Below are 15102 nucleotides of genomic sequence, written 5' to 3'. Positions count from 1 at the left end.
TCACTCACTCCCTTCACTCTTTCTTCTGCCTAAGGGGCATTGTAGTGACATTGCTAACACCATTTTAAAAATAGATGCTGGTCTGCCTAATGGAGTGAAAAGGCCAACAATGAAGATACCGAGTTGAAATAACCTCAAGAGACTACATTTCTGGGTCAGGTGTTGGTTTCTGGATTTTTAAGTGTATAGAATAAAATGTAGCCAATTGTACATGTGATGAACAGAAAACAAACACCTTTGTATTAATATAGTAATTAGATTAAAGACAGCATATAGTTGAATAATTCCATGAATGAAACCCAAGGGAGGTGAGCGACTATAATTTTTCTTATCATGTCTTCCTAGTATTGTTTTCTTTGGCTAAATTTCCGTGGGAATAGGGAGGAGGACAAGTCATCTGTGCTGCCTGCCAAATACACTTGCCGCAAGTATATGCAGTCAACCTATGCTTTAAGTTTCAATATGGCTCCTTTTATTTGAAAGCATTAGGATTGGCTCTTAATATTAAAATGTGTAGTCTGTGAGTTTGGACTGTATTAGTGTACTAGCTTATGGGGCTGTGATAATATACTGGCCAATGGGACTATATGAATTTTCTGTTTAATTGATCTTTATTACATTTTAGACCTGTTGCTTACTGTATTTTGTTCACAGGGATTTGGAAGATAATTAGATATTGTGCACTAGACGGATCTGTTTTCTTGATACATCATGTCTACCAAACATTTTAATGCATATGGACAATTTGTAGAAACAATACATACATTTTAGTCTTTATTAAATGAGGTGAAATTAGGTAGACATTTAGTCAAACATTGATATAGATATATATATATATATATATATATATATATATATATATATATATATACACAGGTAATCCGGCACTCAGGTCTGCTCAATGGGAGCTTAATAATGCAAAGAGGACAACTGCTGCGGTGCCTTCCTATGTAGGTCCTGGATGGGGCCTCCAAACACAAGTACAAGAAACGAGGCGGCACTCAGCAGGCTGTAAATATGAAGTCCTTTACTCCAACAGTATTGTATGCTGTCTGTCCCTGACGAAGGGGTACCTGCCCCGAAACTGTTGGAGTAAAGGACTTAATATTTACAGCCTGCTGAGTGCCGCCTCGTTTCTTGTACTTGTGTTTGGAGGCCCCATCCAGGACCTACATAGGAAGGCACCGCAGCAGTTGTCCTCTCTGCATTATTAAGCTCCCATTGAGCAGACCTGAGTGCCAGATTATCTGTGTATATTATGATAGATAAAAACATGAATCAATCAGAGGACAAGTGTAGCAATAGCTTATCTTTTCAGTAGTAGGCTGTAGGTTTTTCAATATGTTTCATCTGTCTGACTTCTTCTTTCATATATATATATATATATATATATATATATATATATATATATATATATATATATATATATATATATATATATATATATATATATATATAGTACATATACCATATATATTTATAAACTTTAAGTTGAAATGATTGCTCTCACTTGTGGTGCAATTGGTTGCCATGGTAAATATGACGGAACTTGTGTAAGTTCTGTATTTAGAATTTTAGAAATAGTGGTTATTGGCAAGAAGCCAGTATACTGTAAATAAGAATGTAACGAGGATGGCATGTTTTACAAAATAAGAAATTATTGCTATTAGGATCTTTCTACTCTATACCACAACATAAACTCACAGAGAATTCTGTAGAATGGGCTACATTTACTGTATGATACAATTGCAGGTGCTCGAAAGCTGCAATGATGCTCTGACGCCATTTAGACAAAAATATCTTGCAAAACATTTACAGTAATGTACCTAAATTAATTCCTCAATCACAGTCTATAATTACTCAGTAAACCTTGTTTACTGTATGTTAGTAGTACTATTTTACCCTTACCCAGACTGTATCCTTATAGTGCTGGACTGTAACACAAAGGGGTATGCAAATGGTATGGTCCATAAGGGTGTAAGCCAGCCAATAGTACATGATTCTTCTCTACCAAGTATCCCTACAGTATGTCAAAGTAATTAAGGGGTAAATTTACTAAGATTGGATGGGTACAAATGCACTTATTCGTACCCATCCGATGTTACATACGGCCGGGTCCTTGGGACCAGATGATTTACAATCAGCCGTATGTAATATCTATTCGGTTGTTACGAACGGCTATGATATCGATAGAACGCGGCCGTATGCAGCCATAGTGTTCTATCTGATCGACAGATTTATCATAATTTTTGCAGGTGAATTTGAATACAAATTCACCAGTAAATTTGAATGTCAAATAGACCATGATTTTTTTTATTTGTAGTTGACTGAAGCCTCCATGCAGGCTTCCAAGTGTAAAAAAATAGAAAAAAAACTGAATAAAAAATATTTAACATGAGCGTCTAACATGGGCTTCTATAGAGCTGCAAAGAGCCAATCAGCCACGGAGCTCACCCAGTTTACACTTTGGGTTTCTCCAGTTCGTAATGGTATCAGTTCAGCAGTTTTTTTTTTAACCCCTGGATGCCTACATGGACCGAAGAGGACACAATGTATGCGGGGTTGGATGGTGAGAATAATTTATTTCCACAGGTACACCTATTGATTCTACATGGAGAAGAGGACTGGCCTATGTTGGAACCTATAGGTAAGTATGAGTGAATGTAGAATGTATTAAAGTTTTGTTTTTCTTTGTGTTTCTATGAGACTATTGGATAAGTTGTATAATTACAAGTACCAGAGAGCCCTTTAATGCCCTGTATGCTGGGACTTGTGGTTATCCAAGTCCCTGCATGCAGGGGAGGCTTGCATGACTTGTAGTTCCACAGCTTAACACAATAGTTTCAAGATCTATTTTTTACTTAGTGTTGGTTATCAACCCGGAGTTCACCACCGAGGGGCATCGGGACAGTCCCGGGCATGGTACGGATTTGGTGGCCATATACGAACGTCTAACTGCTAAAATATAAAAAAAAAATTATGAATCTGGAGAATACAGCAGCTTCTTAATTTTCCGTATTCTCCATTCGTGTTTTCGGGCCGGAAATGGCAGATCCCGTTCATACCGTTTCTTTCTCCGACACAATTCTATGTTAATAATAAGCTAATCATGAGGGGCCAGGCCTACACAGCATGTTAAGCCCAGCCCTGTCCATGCCAACTTGCTTTTTATGCTCTGGGCAAGTACTGTATGATGTATACTGGCACATCACTGTCCTAAAGTAACCCTAATGCTCATACAGTATGTTCATAGTATAGATATGCATACGGTTGACATTATGAACATGTCGGTAATCTGATGGAATATGTTGACATATGTTAACATTCTGAAACATTTGATATTACAGTGTTGACATTCTGAATGTTTACATACCCCTTAACCAACGTATATCTATTATTAATGGCTAAAAGTTAGTTCAAAATGATGTCATATTGGATTTAAATATCTGGGTAATCAGCAGGCAGATCCCAAATATGTAAAAAATTAAAATAAATACTTCAGTTATTCGGCTAAATTACAGTACATTTTATTTAATTCAAAAAAGAAAAATGAGCCACAAGATGATAAATTCACAGAACCCTGTGACAGAAACTCATATGGACACATGTTCACAACTACCGTAGTTCCAAGTGTGTGATGGAAGCCATGACCATTGACATAGGACAGCCCAATCTGCTATATTTCTCTCCAGAGTTTTGAGTTAACAAACGGATTAAACTGTCTAGAAAGCGTTCATTTGCCACTTATCTTCTCTTTTCTGTAAACATGTAGTCATCAAAGCAATCTCTGAATGCGGATGTTGCTTTCTGCATGAAAATACTGCTATGGCTTTTACCCTAGTATCCTGTAAGTACATACACACTTTGATATATGAGTTTTAGGCCCGCATTCTTGTTTAATCGCCCCCCCCCCCCCACATGCATTCGCACAGGTGACCAATGTCCACCGTTTCATGTGCGTTCCCATGCAAATTGTGGCGTAACGCTTCGGCTGGATGGCCGCAAAAATAAGTCAGTCTCCACTGACTTATATTTGGAGCAATCATTCGTTGGTCGGCGACCATCAAATGATTTCTCCACCAGCGTGACATGCGAGGGGATGTGTTTTTCGTATCCCCTCACGTGGTTGCGTTCAGATATGGCAGCAGGGAGTGGTGATTCGCCAGAGCGGCCCCTCTGGGACTTGGTAAGCTGCAAGCTTTGCAGCTTACCGAGTCAACCAGCATGATGGCCTTAGTTTTGAATGCCAGTCTCAAAACATGAAATACTGTACATTGGGGCGCATTCTGAGTTGGGGCTAAGTAAACAAGAGCAAATAATGCAAGAGCTAATAATGCTTCGAAAAGCCATATTAAGCTGCACATGGGGCAGATTTAAAATGTTCATAGATATATAGATTTGTATAAGATGCAAGCAAACTGAAATCTAAACTGTGAATTTAAAATTTAAACTGTACATTATTTGTGGATTATATGTTATTATTTGTGGATTCGGCTCGGATTTCCCACCCAGGCTTGGAGTGTGAGTCTAGGGACATTGCGAGATCAGGACTCTATATATATATATATATATGCGAGCGTCCGGCGCCATTTGTGGGTGTTCTGTGCTGTGGTAGTTTCCTGTTCAGTCCAGTCCAGTGATACTGCTGCCATTAAAGTCCATTCCAGTGATACTACTGCTGCATAACTCTAGTCCAGCGATCCTGCCGTTAGTCCAGTGATACTGCTGCAGTTCCAGTCCAGTGATAGTGCTATATAAGTCCAGTTCAGTGATACTGCTGAGTTCCAGTCCAGTGATAGGGCTACTGTATATAAATCCAGTCCAGTGGTACTGCCATTAAAGTCCAGTCCAGTGATACTGCTGCAAAGATCCAGTCCAGTGGTACTGCCATTAAAGTCCAGTGTCCTGTTGTTAAAGTGCAGTGGTACTGCCGTTAAAGTCCAGTCCAGTGATACTTCTGCAAAGATCCAGTCCAGTGGTACTGCCATTAAAGTCCAGTGTCCTATTGTTAAAGTGCAGTGGTACTGCCGTTAAAGTCCATTGGTATTACTGTTGTAAAGTCCAGTGATATTGCCGTTAAATTGCAGTTATACTTCTGCATAAGTCCAGTCCAGTGATACTGCTGCATAAGTAAAGTCCAGTGGTATTGCGAATAAAGTTCAGTGGTACTGTCATTAAAGTCCATTGGTACTGCTTTTAAAGTCCAGTGATACAGCCATTAAAGTCCAGTGATATTGCCGTTAAAGTCCATTGGTATTGCCATAAAGTCCATTGATACTGCAGTTGAAATCCAGTCCAGTGAAACTGCTGGTATACCATAAGTGCTCCATGTTGGAGCCCAGATGTTATTTTTCTTTGGCATTAATACTTTTGCAATGTTGTGGACAGTGTTCTCTTTTTTCTTCTCTAAGTCCATACTACTTATTGTACCTCTGGGATCTCCAGAATTTGCCACAAATCTGCGGCTCCGCCATTTGTTTATGTCAACTCCAGCAGAGTTATTTCCTGTATATGGTACTTTTACCATACCTTTGTGTGGTTTTGCTGCGCTTTTGTGTGGTGTAATATTGTGCTTTTGTGTGGTGTTATTTTTCTTATGCTTGTGACTAGGTATGCAACAAAGTCGATCATACATTTTTTCGTCTTTCACCCTGAAGTGGGAAGATTGCCTATGGTTAGTTGTTTATTCAGTTAGGTTCCTTTAGACAGTTTCACCTTTTGACCATTTCCTTACCCTGGTGACCTGGTGGCACCGGAGTTAGGGCAGACCTAATTTGCCCCTTCAAACGTGGTTATTAAAGTTCTCGTTTTTGCAAGTACTAGCGATCCTTCAGGAAAGGTCAGCAGCAGAGGCAGAGTATGGTTCTCTGTGGCCATTCTAAACAGCGGTCACAGCTGTAGGTTCACAGCTAAATTCATAACAAGTTTCTACCGGCTGCTGGAAGTTTTTCAGGTTTTGCCTCAAGTCAAGATGGGAGACCCAGATTCCCTTCTCATCTCTGGTCAGGTTTGTTAAGTTTTGCTTTAAGCTTGTGGTTGAGATAACCTATTCACATTAGTTCATCCTTTGAGCTCAGTTGGGCTGGGTGCAGTTACTTTGGTGCGTGGGATGTTTAATTCTGTGATTTTCAGGGCAATTTGTCAGGAGGATGGATTGCAATTCCACACAGACGTATCATCTTTTGTGACCAGCAGTTGTGCAGGCCTGACTGCAATGGATGCAGGATTGGCCATTTTGTTTGTTTTCTTTTTGGTCAGAGTTACAGTAGTTCACAGGATGACATGAAGGGGCACAGATATGCCCAGTGCTGTCACATCCATGTTGCCCTCTTTGGATTTATATCAAGTCGCCGTAAGGGTGGGGTGATGAGCTTTAATCTTGCAATGCGATTTGAGTCTTGGTTAAGGATAGTCGCAACAATTTTTATCCATTAGGGCATTAGGGCAGAGGGCCCTTTGGTGATTTTTATTTTTACCTTTGAAAATTGAATGGTGTATTTTTATAATGAAACCTTATATCTTCTACACACCACCATAGTTTTGAGGAGGGAAATGTTTTTAGCAGAGTTACTTCAAATAGGCCTTCCTCATATAAATAGCTGATACCTTTCACGCTAATTCAGTTGACCAAGTCGTTATTTTAGTTAAGCTGGCATGAATGATGTGTGGATGCATCTGCCTGTGTAAGGCTTAAAGGATGCATTGACTGTGTTACTGTAAACACCAAAGAGATTTAATGAATTTCAAATGTTGAGATACCATGTTTCACTCTAATAGATGAGTCAGAGCTTGTAGAAGGGAAGTGGATGTAAAATCCAAGATTACCCTTCAGACTCGCTTGATAAAATCAGACTGAACACAGTTGCAGAAAGAAGTTGTGTGGAAAGAACACAAGTGACTTCTTTATTTTTACTAAAAGTCAGTAATAAGATAACAATGATTTTGAAACTTTATTTTATATATAGGACAGGAAATAAATAATGAGCTGATCTATTTTATGAAATATTCCACAGCACTTTACAGAGAATATTGGAACATTCATATCAGTCCCTGCCCCAGTGGAGCTTACAATCTAAGTTCCCTACCAGCGACAGACTGGACTACCGAATCGGACCTTGTATTTGTGCACCGAGCATGCATGTGCTGCCTCTCCCGACTTGCAGGAGAGAGTGGAATAGTGGCGTGTGATGCCCCCTTCTCTCCTGTACATCAGTGGCACACAGAGAGAGACACCCGACCCACCGTGACTCCAGCAGCTCTCTCTGTGCGCCAATCAGGAGCCGAAGCCTCCACCTTGCAAAAGGAAATTGGCCCACCTGGCCATCGGCCCCGCTGGCATTTGACAGTACATTTGACAGTCCGGCCTTGTTCCCTAACACATGTACATGCATACACATTCATTCTAGGGTTAATTTTGTTGGGAGAAAATTAACCTACCAGTATATTTTTGGAATCTAGGAGAAAACCAGAGTACCCGGAGGAAGCCCAAGCAAGCACGGGGAGTATATACAAACTTCGCACATTTAGGGTCATGGTGGGAATTGAACCCATGACCTCAGTACTGTGAGGCAGTAATGCTAACCATTACACTGTCCGTACTGCCCCCATGCTACTTTAAAATCATCCTGGGAAAGACATCTAGCCATATTGTTACTCATCCATTTTTTCGGCATTGTAGAAGGATGTGGGCATTTTATGGACTGTGCAGTCTTGTGCACGGGGCAGCCGAGAGGGGGGGAGCGGGTACTAATTACCTGGGCCCAGGCTTGCTGGAGGGGCCTGGCGGGGGCTCTGGTCCGACTCCCCCCACTTCCCCCTCCGTCTCTCCCGAGCAGCAGCACACACCTACAGCCAGAGACTGGGAGCAGACTGGGAGCGTGGCAGTGGCAGCGGAGGGGGGGGGGGGGGGGCAGAATTGCGGCAGCCCCCCCCCCTCTCCAAAACAGTAAGAGCCGACACTGCTTGCACCCCATGGACTCTATCAGAACTTAAATGGTTTCTATAACAACAGTTACCAATAATAAAACCACATACTGTATGGACACATCTATATTCATTTATTTTTATTTTTTATATTAATTTTTATAATTATATTATTTTCATATTTTCTTTTTAATTTTGTCATCTTTATACATTTATTTTTTATGCTAATCCGGTTATCTTTGGCATATATCCATAGAAACAGTTTTTATGTTGATATATGTTCATTATATATTCAATATATACAGCATATTTTTCTGGTCGAACACTAATTACATATTTGCCCCACAGAAAATAAAGACTCAAGTACTGTAAGATGGACGCTCATTAAGGACATCTAAAAAGATCGACTTCCAGACACCAGCTGTTTCTCAACTTCCAGTCATGGATGAGAATAACTATCTGAGAGATGTCTGTGCGTCATCTCTGGTAAAAATGCCACAGAGAAAAAAATTGGTGGAGAAAACATAATTGTTAAAATGGATGAAAGCGTATTGCAACGTGGGGAGAGTATTTCCTGAGCAATGGCAATATTTGTGGGGAAGTGGCAAAATGTACTTACAGGTACTTACAGGAATCCCAGACATAAATGCTTTTACCTCTGATAAAGTATGTTATTGTTAAGTGCTCTATTATCTACTCTGATTTGTAGCACTTGGACAAACAGATGAACTGATAAGGGTTTATTTACTAAGATGGGAGTAATATTTCAGATATTGCTATAGGCAACCAATCAGAATCGAATTATTTAGTTACAGTAGCTCCTTCTTGAAGTTAATAGACATAGGGGTTTATTCTGGTTGATTCGCAAGGCTGGGAAATTGCAGCCTTGCAAGTCCACCAAACCAGTGGCTTGCAAATGGATGTGACTCAAGCACAGTGGAGAATGATTTCGGTGTTGTGAAAAGTTCTCCAACCCTTCCAACCTGCCACACATGAAGTCAGTTCAGACACTGCCAGCTTGACATAGGTCATTCCACTCATCAGGCTTTGAGAAAGTGAAGGAGATAAAACGCAGCGATGCCGCTAAGTATGTGAGACTTGTGAATTGTGCCTTCCTTCTCTTTGTCCGCATTCAAGGGTGGTCATTCTGTTGAAATCAGAATACCAAATTTTGGCCACCTTGCTCGATCCTAGATTTGAAGCCTACATTGTAGTTGACCCCCATGAGGGAGATTGCCCCTGTCGGGATCCCGACTGTCAGGATTTTACCAGTCAGGATTCCAAAGTCGGCCTACTGACTGCTTAAAGTCACCTGCTATCCATGCATGTGACTTTAAAATACAGTTCATTGGGGAGAATTGTCATTTCTTATTTTTGCAATAAAAAGTTGCAATAATCTGAACCAAAACCCAATAATTGATACATATGCCCATTAATATGTCAGGTGCTTTCTACAAATTGTTTATGACTGCTCCAGGCACTACTGAACTTCTAGACTTAATGGCAAGAGCTGCTGGACTACAGAGGAAGAGACACTGCAGCATTCATTGCCAGCAGGAAACATAAGACTCCAGAATGCCTCCCTCTGTGTCCGCAATGTATTCTTGGAGAATACAGAGTTTACTAGCCTCCAGAATCAGTACTGATCTAGTAAACATTAGCAATTTTCTTATTTGTTTGCTTGATGGGTTAAATATTTTATTATCTTCTATCAATAGCAGCCCATATGTTTTCCTCTGCCTCTGTCTCTTCTTATCCAACCCTAGCCCTGGTATTTAATTTCTTACTCTTTATTACGCTATAGATGGGATATTGCTCACTAAAGTCATGTGACTGGAACACAGCATTCTATAGATAATGTCAGCTTGTTAAAGTCCTATGCAGACCCACTTGATTTAAATTGCTGCATCCAATTACACTGTATTGTGTTCAGGGATGAGCGCACAGCAGGAGAAATGTTCTTTGCAGATTCAAAGCATCCAGCTCTGTATTCTGCCTTTCGATTTTCTTACACAGTTGCTGTCCATTTACAGACTATTATTTTACAATCCTGTCATTGATTTTATTTGAAATCAGTAATGTCATTGTTATTTTTCTTATTCTGCAAAAAATTCTGTGAATTTTCTCTGATCTATAAATTAAATGCAATGTATAAATACATGGATACAGGGGACTGAAGTTATGATGTTGACTGTTACTCTGATGGTTTGCCCTCGAAATTTAAAGCATAGGATGTCTTGCTCTAATTATTTTTTTAGTTTGGCATTTCAAGGTCAAAAACGCCAAGTACCAAGCTTGCAAATACCCTCACTTCTTAAATCTAGCATTTACAGTATATCTCCAAGTCTGGGTGAGGCTTTGTGACAGCCAAGGTTTATAGCAGTCATCCTCTGATTACAGGATCGCTATACAAGCATGGATTTTATTTATTTATTTACAGTTTCTTATATAGCTCAGCATATTCTGTTGCGCTTTTTAAGTGGAAACAACAGTGATTAAACAAACTGGGTAGAAACAAACCGACTTATACCCCTTTCACACTTGCAAAAATATCCCGGGTTTTTGCACATGAACGCGCATCAACCCGGGATTTAGCTCAGTGTGAAAGTGTCTTGAAAGACTATCCCGGGATGAACATCCCGGGATTTCTACCCAGATCCTGACCTGGGTAGATTCCGGAATCGATGTCAGTGTGAATAGTCCCGTACCCGGGATTGGGTACATGGGACTTTAAAAAATCTGCTGATTGGAGCTTTCTTGGGCTCACAAATGCTGATGTCATCTTTCAGAGCCCTGGAGTCCATTTCTAATGACATGCAAATGTATTTGCAGGGATTTCCCAGGATCAGTGTGAGTGGGGCTGTCCCGGGTCGATCCCAGGTCTGAGTGCAGTGTGAAAGGGTACATTACCGGGTAGAGTCCCGGGAAGCATCCGGGAACACATTCCCGGGTATGACCCGACTCTGCGAGTGTGAAAGGGGTAATAGAGGTAGGAGGGCCCTGCTTGCAAGCTTACAATCTATATGGATAATAGGAGGGATACATTAGGATAGAATTCCATAGCATGGCAGTCCTACCAGATTATAACACAATCCTGATGGGATGCAATTAGATATAAATGCTACTGGAGGTTATGTGGCTGTTCCTGAATATGATAGGCTTGCCTAAAGAGGAGTTTTCAGGGGATGCTTGAAAGTTTGTAGGCTAGAGGAGAGTCTTAATGTGCCTGGAAGGGCATTCCATAGGGTGGGTACTGCCCGAAAAAATCCTGTAAGTGTAAGTGGGAGCAAGTAATGAGTGTGGATGAGAGACACAGATCTTGTGCAAAGCGGAGAGGTCGGGTGGGGATATATTTTGAGATAAGTGAAGAGATATAAGTCGGTGTAGTCAGAGTAATGGTTTTGTAAGTAGAAGTATTTGATATTGAATACAGTACTATACAGGCGGATCAACCGCTCTGTCAATGCATGATATAATGAGTGCGGGTTGGGATCGTTGGGTCAACACCACTATGTCGACATGCAGCAAGGTCGACATGGTTTAAGGTCGACATGGGTCAATGTCGACATGGACCAAGGTCGACATGGGTCTAGGTCAACATGACATTATGTCGACACAAGCATTAGGTTGACATGGGCTAGGTCGACAGTCAAAAGGTCGACATGGGGTTTTAAAATTCCCGGCAGTAAAAATTCCGACAAGGGGGGGGGGGGGATGCTGCACTCGCCACGCAGCGGGTCTGGTGCCTCGCTACGCTCGCCACACTAATTCATTCTCCCTCTATGGGTGTTGTGGACACCCATAGAGGGACAAAGTGCCAGGATTTCGGCGGTCGGGATTTCGACCGCCGGGATTCCGACCGCCGGGATACTAACTGCATCCCTAGCAGAGATATAAGTTCATCCCATTCCTTGGAGTCAAGAAGGAATTTGGTGCCCCCTCCCCTTAAAAAAGGTTTGCAACCAATGGTGGGTCTGAGTTATACTTGTAATCTTACAGTCTAGCAGTAGCGCAAGGTTCACCGTTTCTTTCTGCAGTGCCAGCTGAAAGTTACCTATTCGAGGTGTTTACATGGCTGTCACAGCAGTGGGTGCTTCACAAAGCTCCATTGGAAGAGCAGTGGTCACACTTGGATCCAGCTGTGAACCACACAGGTGCTGCTGTATATGCAGGTGCCCCTTCAGGGCTTGGAGCCCAGAGATGGTCATCTCCATTGTTGCCATGGGAGTTAAATGGCCATTGCCATGTGGGAATAAATAAATGCTCATTGCCATGGGGGAATATATGCTCCCAGTAATGGGGGACAGCCGCTGCCTCAAGAAAGAACTGTATACACTGACAGCTGGGCAGAGAGCCAGGGGCTGCCCGGCTGTATTCACAGGGCTGCAGTCCTCTAATCCAAATCCCCCCCCCCCATTATTTCTGACATCCCACCTTTCCCCCCCCCCCCCAACAGGGACAGCCGCCACCGGGAAGGACTGTATGCAGTGGCGTAACTTTGTTCCTGTTGCCCGGAGGCAAGATAAATAATGGTGCCTCCACACACACACATCCTTAAATTTTACATGATAAGTGTACACTGCAGTTCAGTGTAGCCCCTGTCTGCCAGCGCTCGCCAGAGGGGGGGCTCTGGCGAGTCCCGGCCAACGATGACAGGGGCTACATCTGTATGTATTATACCTATACATTTAGAGAGAGAGAGAAAAAAAACACATTTTTCAGAGCTCCATTATGAAAAAGATATTGATGGTTTTCAGTTAACTGATTTAAGCTTGTAGGAGAGGAGAGGTGCCCCCTTGGGAGCAGGAGCCCGGCGGCACATGACTCCATTGCCTCCCAGAGTTCTGCCTCTGACTGTATGCATAATGCACTGACAGCCGGGCAGACAGAGAGCCGGGGGCTGCCCGGCTGTATTCACAGTGCTGCACATCCCACAATCTCACACTGCCGCAGCACGAGATTCGAAATAGCCGGGAGTCCGGGATGTGCAGCACTGTTTGAATACAGCGGGGCAGCCCCCGGGTCTCTGTCTGCCCGGCTGTCAGAGCATTATGCATACAGTCCATCCTGGCAGCGGCACGGCTGTCTCTGACAGAGGGGACATGTGCCCGGATGCCCCCCCCCTAAATCTGCCCATGGGGACAAATGACCTCAGTTAATTGTTTAAAACCCACTGCATTAATACCATCTAATACAAGCATACTGTAGCTGTTATGGCATCAGTAATCTGCTGTGCAACTGGGTGACTGCTGTCATACTTGGTTCCCTTGTAAAGGACTGTTTAACAGTAAATTGTTTTCTTCCTGGTCCCCATCTGGGATGAAGATCTGCTCCCAGCAGCAGCAGTAGTGCTTATTAAATTGGATGCAGGACAACTCTGAACATTTATTTATTTACGGTTTCTTACATAGCACAGCATATTCCTTTGCGCTTATGAATGAGGATACTGACAATGGAGATGTTGGTAGTGGAGATTGTAGGCACTTGGCTCTAAAAGAGACAGAAACAGAGCTAGGTGACAGTGGGCAGGTTGTTACATTTTTAACCAAAGTTTCAGAATTATGGGCCTAGGCCTAAATTATCAATAAAACAGTTTTGTTTGCACAATAAAGTGTACAGTGTATTTTTCCTCCTTAACTTGCAATACTGGTACTGTAGTACCTTCACAATGGCTTTGCAGATCTCCGGGATGATGAGGCCCAAAGCTTGCGGGGAGATGAGGCATCCAAAATTCAGTTCAGTAAAAGACCGTCCTGTCGCCAGAAACCTCAGAGTCACCGCCAGCTGTTCCTCAGCAGGGATGGCCATGCGAAACTTGGTATACGGCTTCTCGATGTGGGGAGTAACCAGACGCAGCAATTCCTGGAAGGTGGCGTCATCCATCTGCAAAAAATTCTTGTAGTCATCTGGGTTATTTTCCCTGATATCCCTGGGCAGTGGTATGTGAGACCGAGTCTGATGACTCAGTAGCCACTACTTTGTCCAGCATGATCTTCCTCTCCTACGCTGGGCCCTCTGATGCCTGAGCTTCAGCACAGCATTATAGAGCAGGTAATCTTGCTGGTGACGACCCATCACTGTATTCTCCATAGTGGACACTGTCAGTGCAGGGTTTAAAGACACTTTGTAATGGCAGATATATACCAAGCCTCACTAGTCACCCACGTTGTTAAGTTTATTGAGTGTACCCACTAGAGAAGATAGTAAAAGATATCGCTCATCTTCTGAGAGATATCTTTTACTATCTCGTCTAGTGTGTATGTGGCTTTAGTGAAACTGGAAATTGATCCAAGAGATCTAACAGCTTCCAGTAATATAGGAAGTAAGGAAAGGAGAAGTAAAAAAAAAAGATAACATTAATACATCCTATCTCTGCCCGGATAACATTATAACACCCAGGGCATAAGTAGTTCTAGAGAAACAATTAAACAATGTTGTGTTATTAAACTGTATTTGCTAATTTCAGCTGTTTCATTAATATAGTTTCTTTAGAATTGGTGTCTTAATAAAGAGTAATCTTCCGTTTAGCAAAGTGACATCACAATGTCAAGTGGGCTGCACAATAAAACATTTTATGAAGCTGCCAAGACACTTGCACTGACTAAGGGGTGGAATGGGAAATAATAGTGGCCCTGGACAAATTTCTAGAAGTGGCCTCACATGGGCGGCACCAAATAAAATGTAGGTGGGACTAACACCAAAGAGGCGGGATTAATCCTTCACTATACCTGTGTGAAAGCCGTGGCAGTCTAGTAGCCGACTAGACATTTGAGCTGCAGTGACCAAACCAGAAACCTCCACATTTCACATACTACCCCGCCTCCCCCCACTGAGACTGAACACAGACCCCAAAACCTCCTACAAGCAGACAAATAACTCATTACCAGAATTCCATGAATATCACAAATATCCCCACCATCCCCAGTGCAGCCCAGAAACACCCCAGAAATTGTAACACAGAAATTGTCACGGTCCCTTCAACAGATGTCACAATGTGGGGGGTTTTTGGAAAAAAATTCCAAAGAACGATATTGCGCTAGTATGTTTGAGCAGCCCTGTAGTAGTGGATAGTTACTGCGGAGGTGTTTGCTGTGAGGCAAGAAATTACTGGGCGCTTGAAGGGAGGGGGAGGGGAGAGGGTAGGTAAAGGAGTTAATGGACTGAGAGTAAAGGGAATAA

General features: G+C 42.2%; 1 long non-coding RNA gene across 1 annotated transcript in view; it reads left to right on the top strand.

Moving 5' to 3' along the window:
• The window catches only part of LOC146072356 (uncharacterized), a 55768-nt gene extending 45668 nt beyond the window's left edge, over positions 1–10100 (top strand). The window contains exon 3 of the long non-coding RNA XR_014473087.1: positions 8272–10100. This is a non-coding gene — a long non-coding RNA (uncharacterized LOC146072356). The remainder of the gene's footprint in view (positions 1–8271) is intronic.
• The last annotated feature ends 5002 nt before the right edge of the window (positions 10101–15102 follow it).

This window comes from Crinia signifera, chromosome 4 (genome assembly GCF_055691185.1).
Source record: "Crinia signifera chromosome 4, ASM5569118v1, whole genome shotgun sequence".
NCBI lineage: Eukaryota > Metazoa > Chordata > Amphibia > Anura > Myobatrachidae > Crinia > Crinia signifera.
This window is presented reverse-complemented; position numbering and strand designations above follow the sequence as displayed.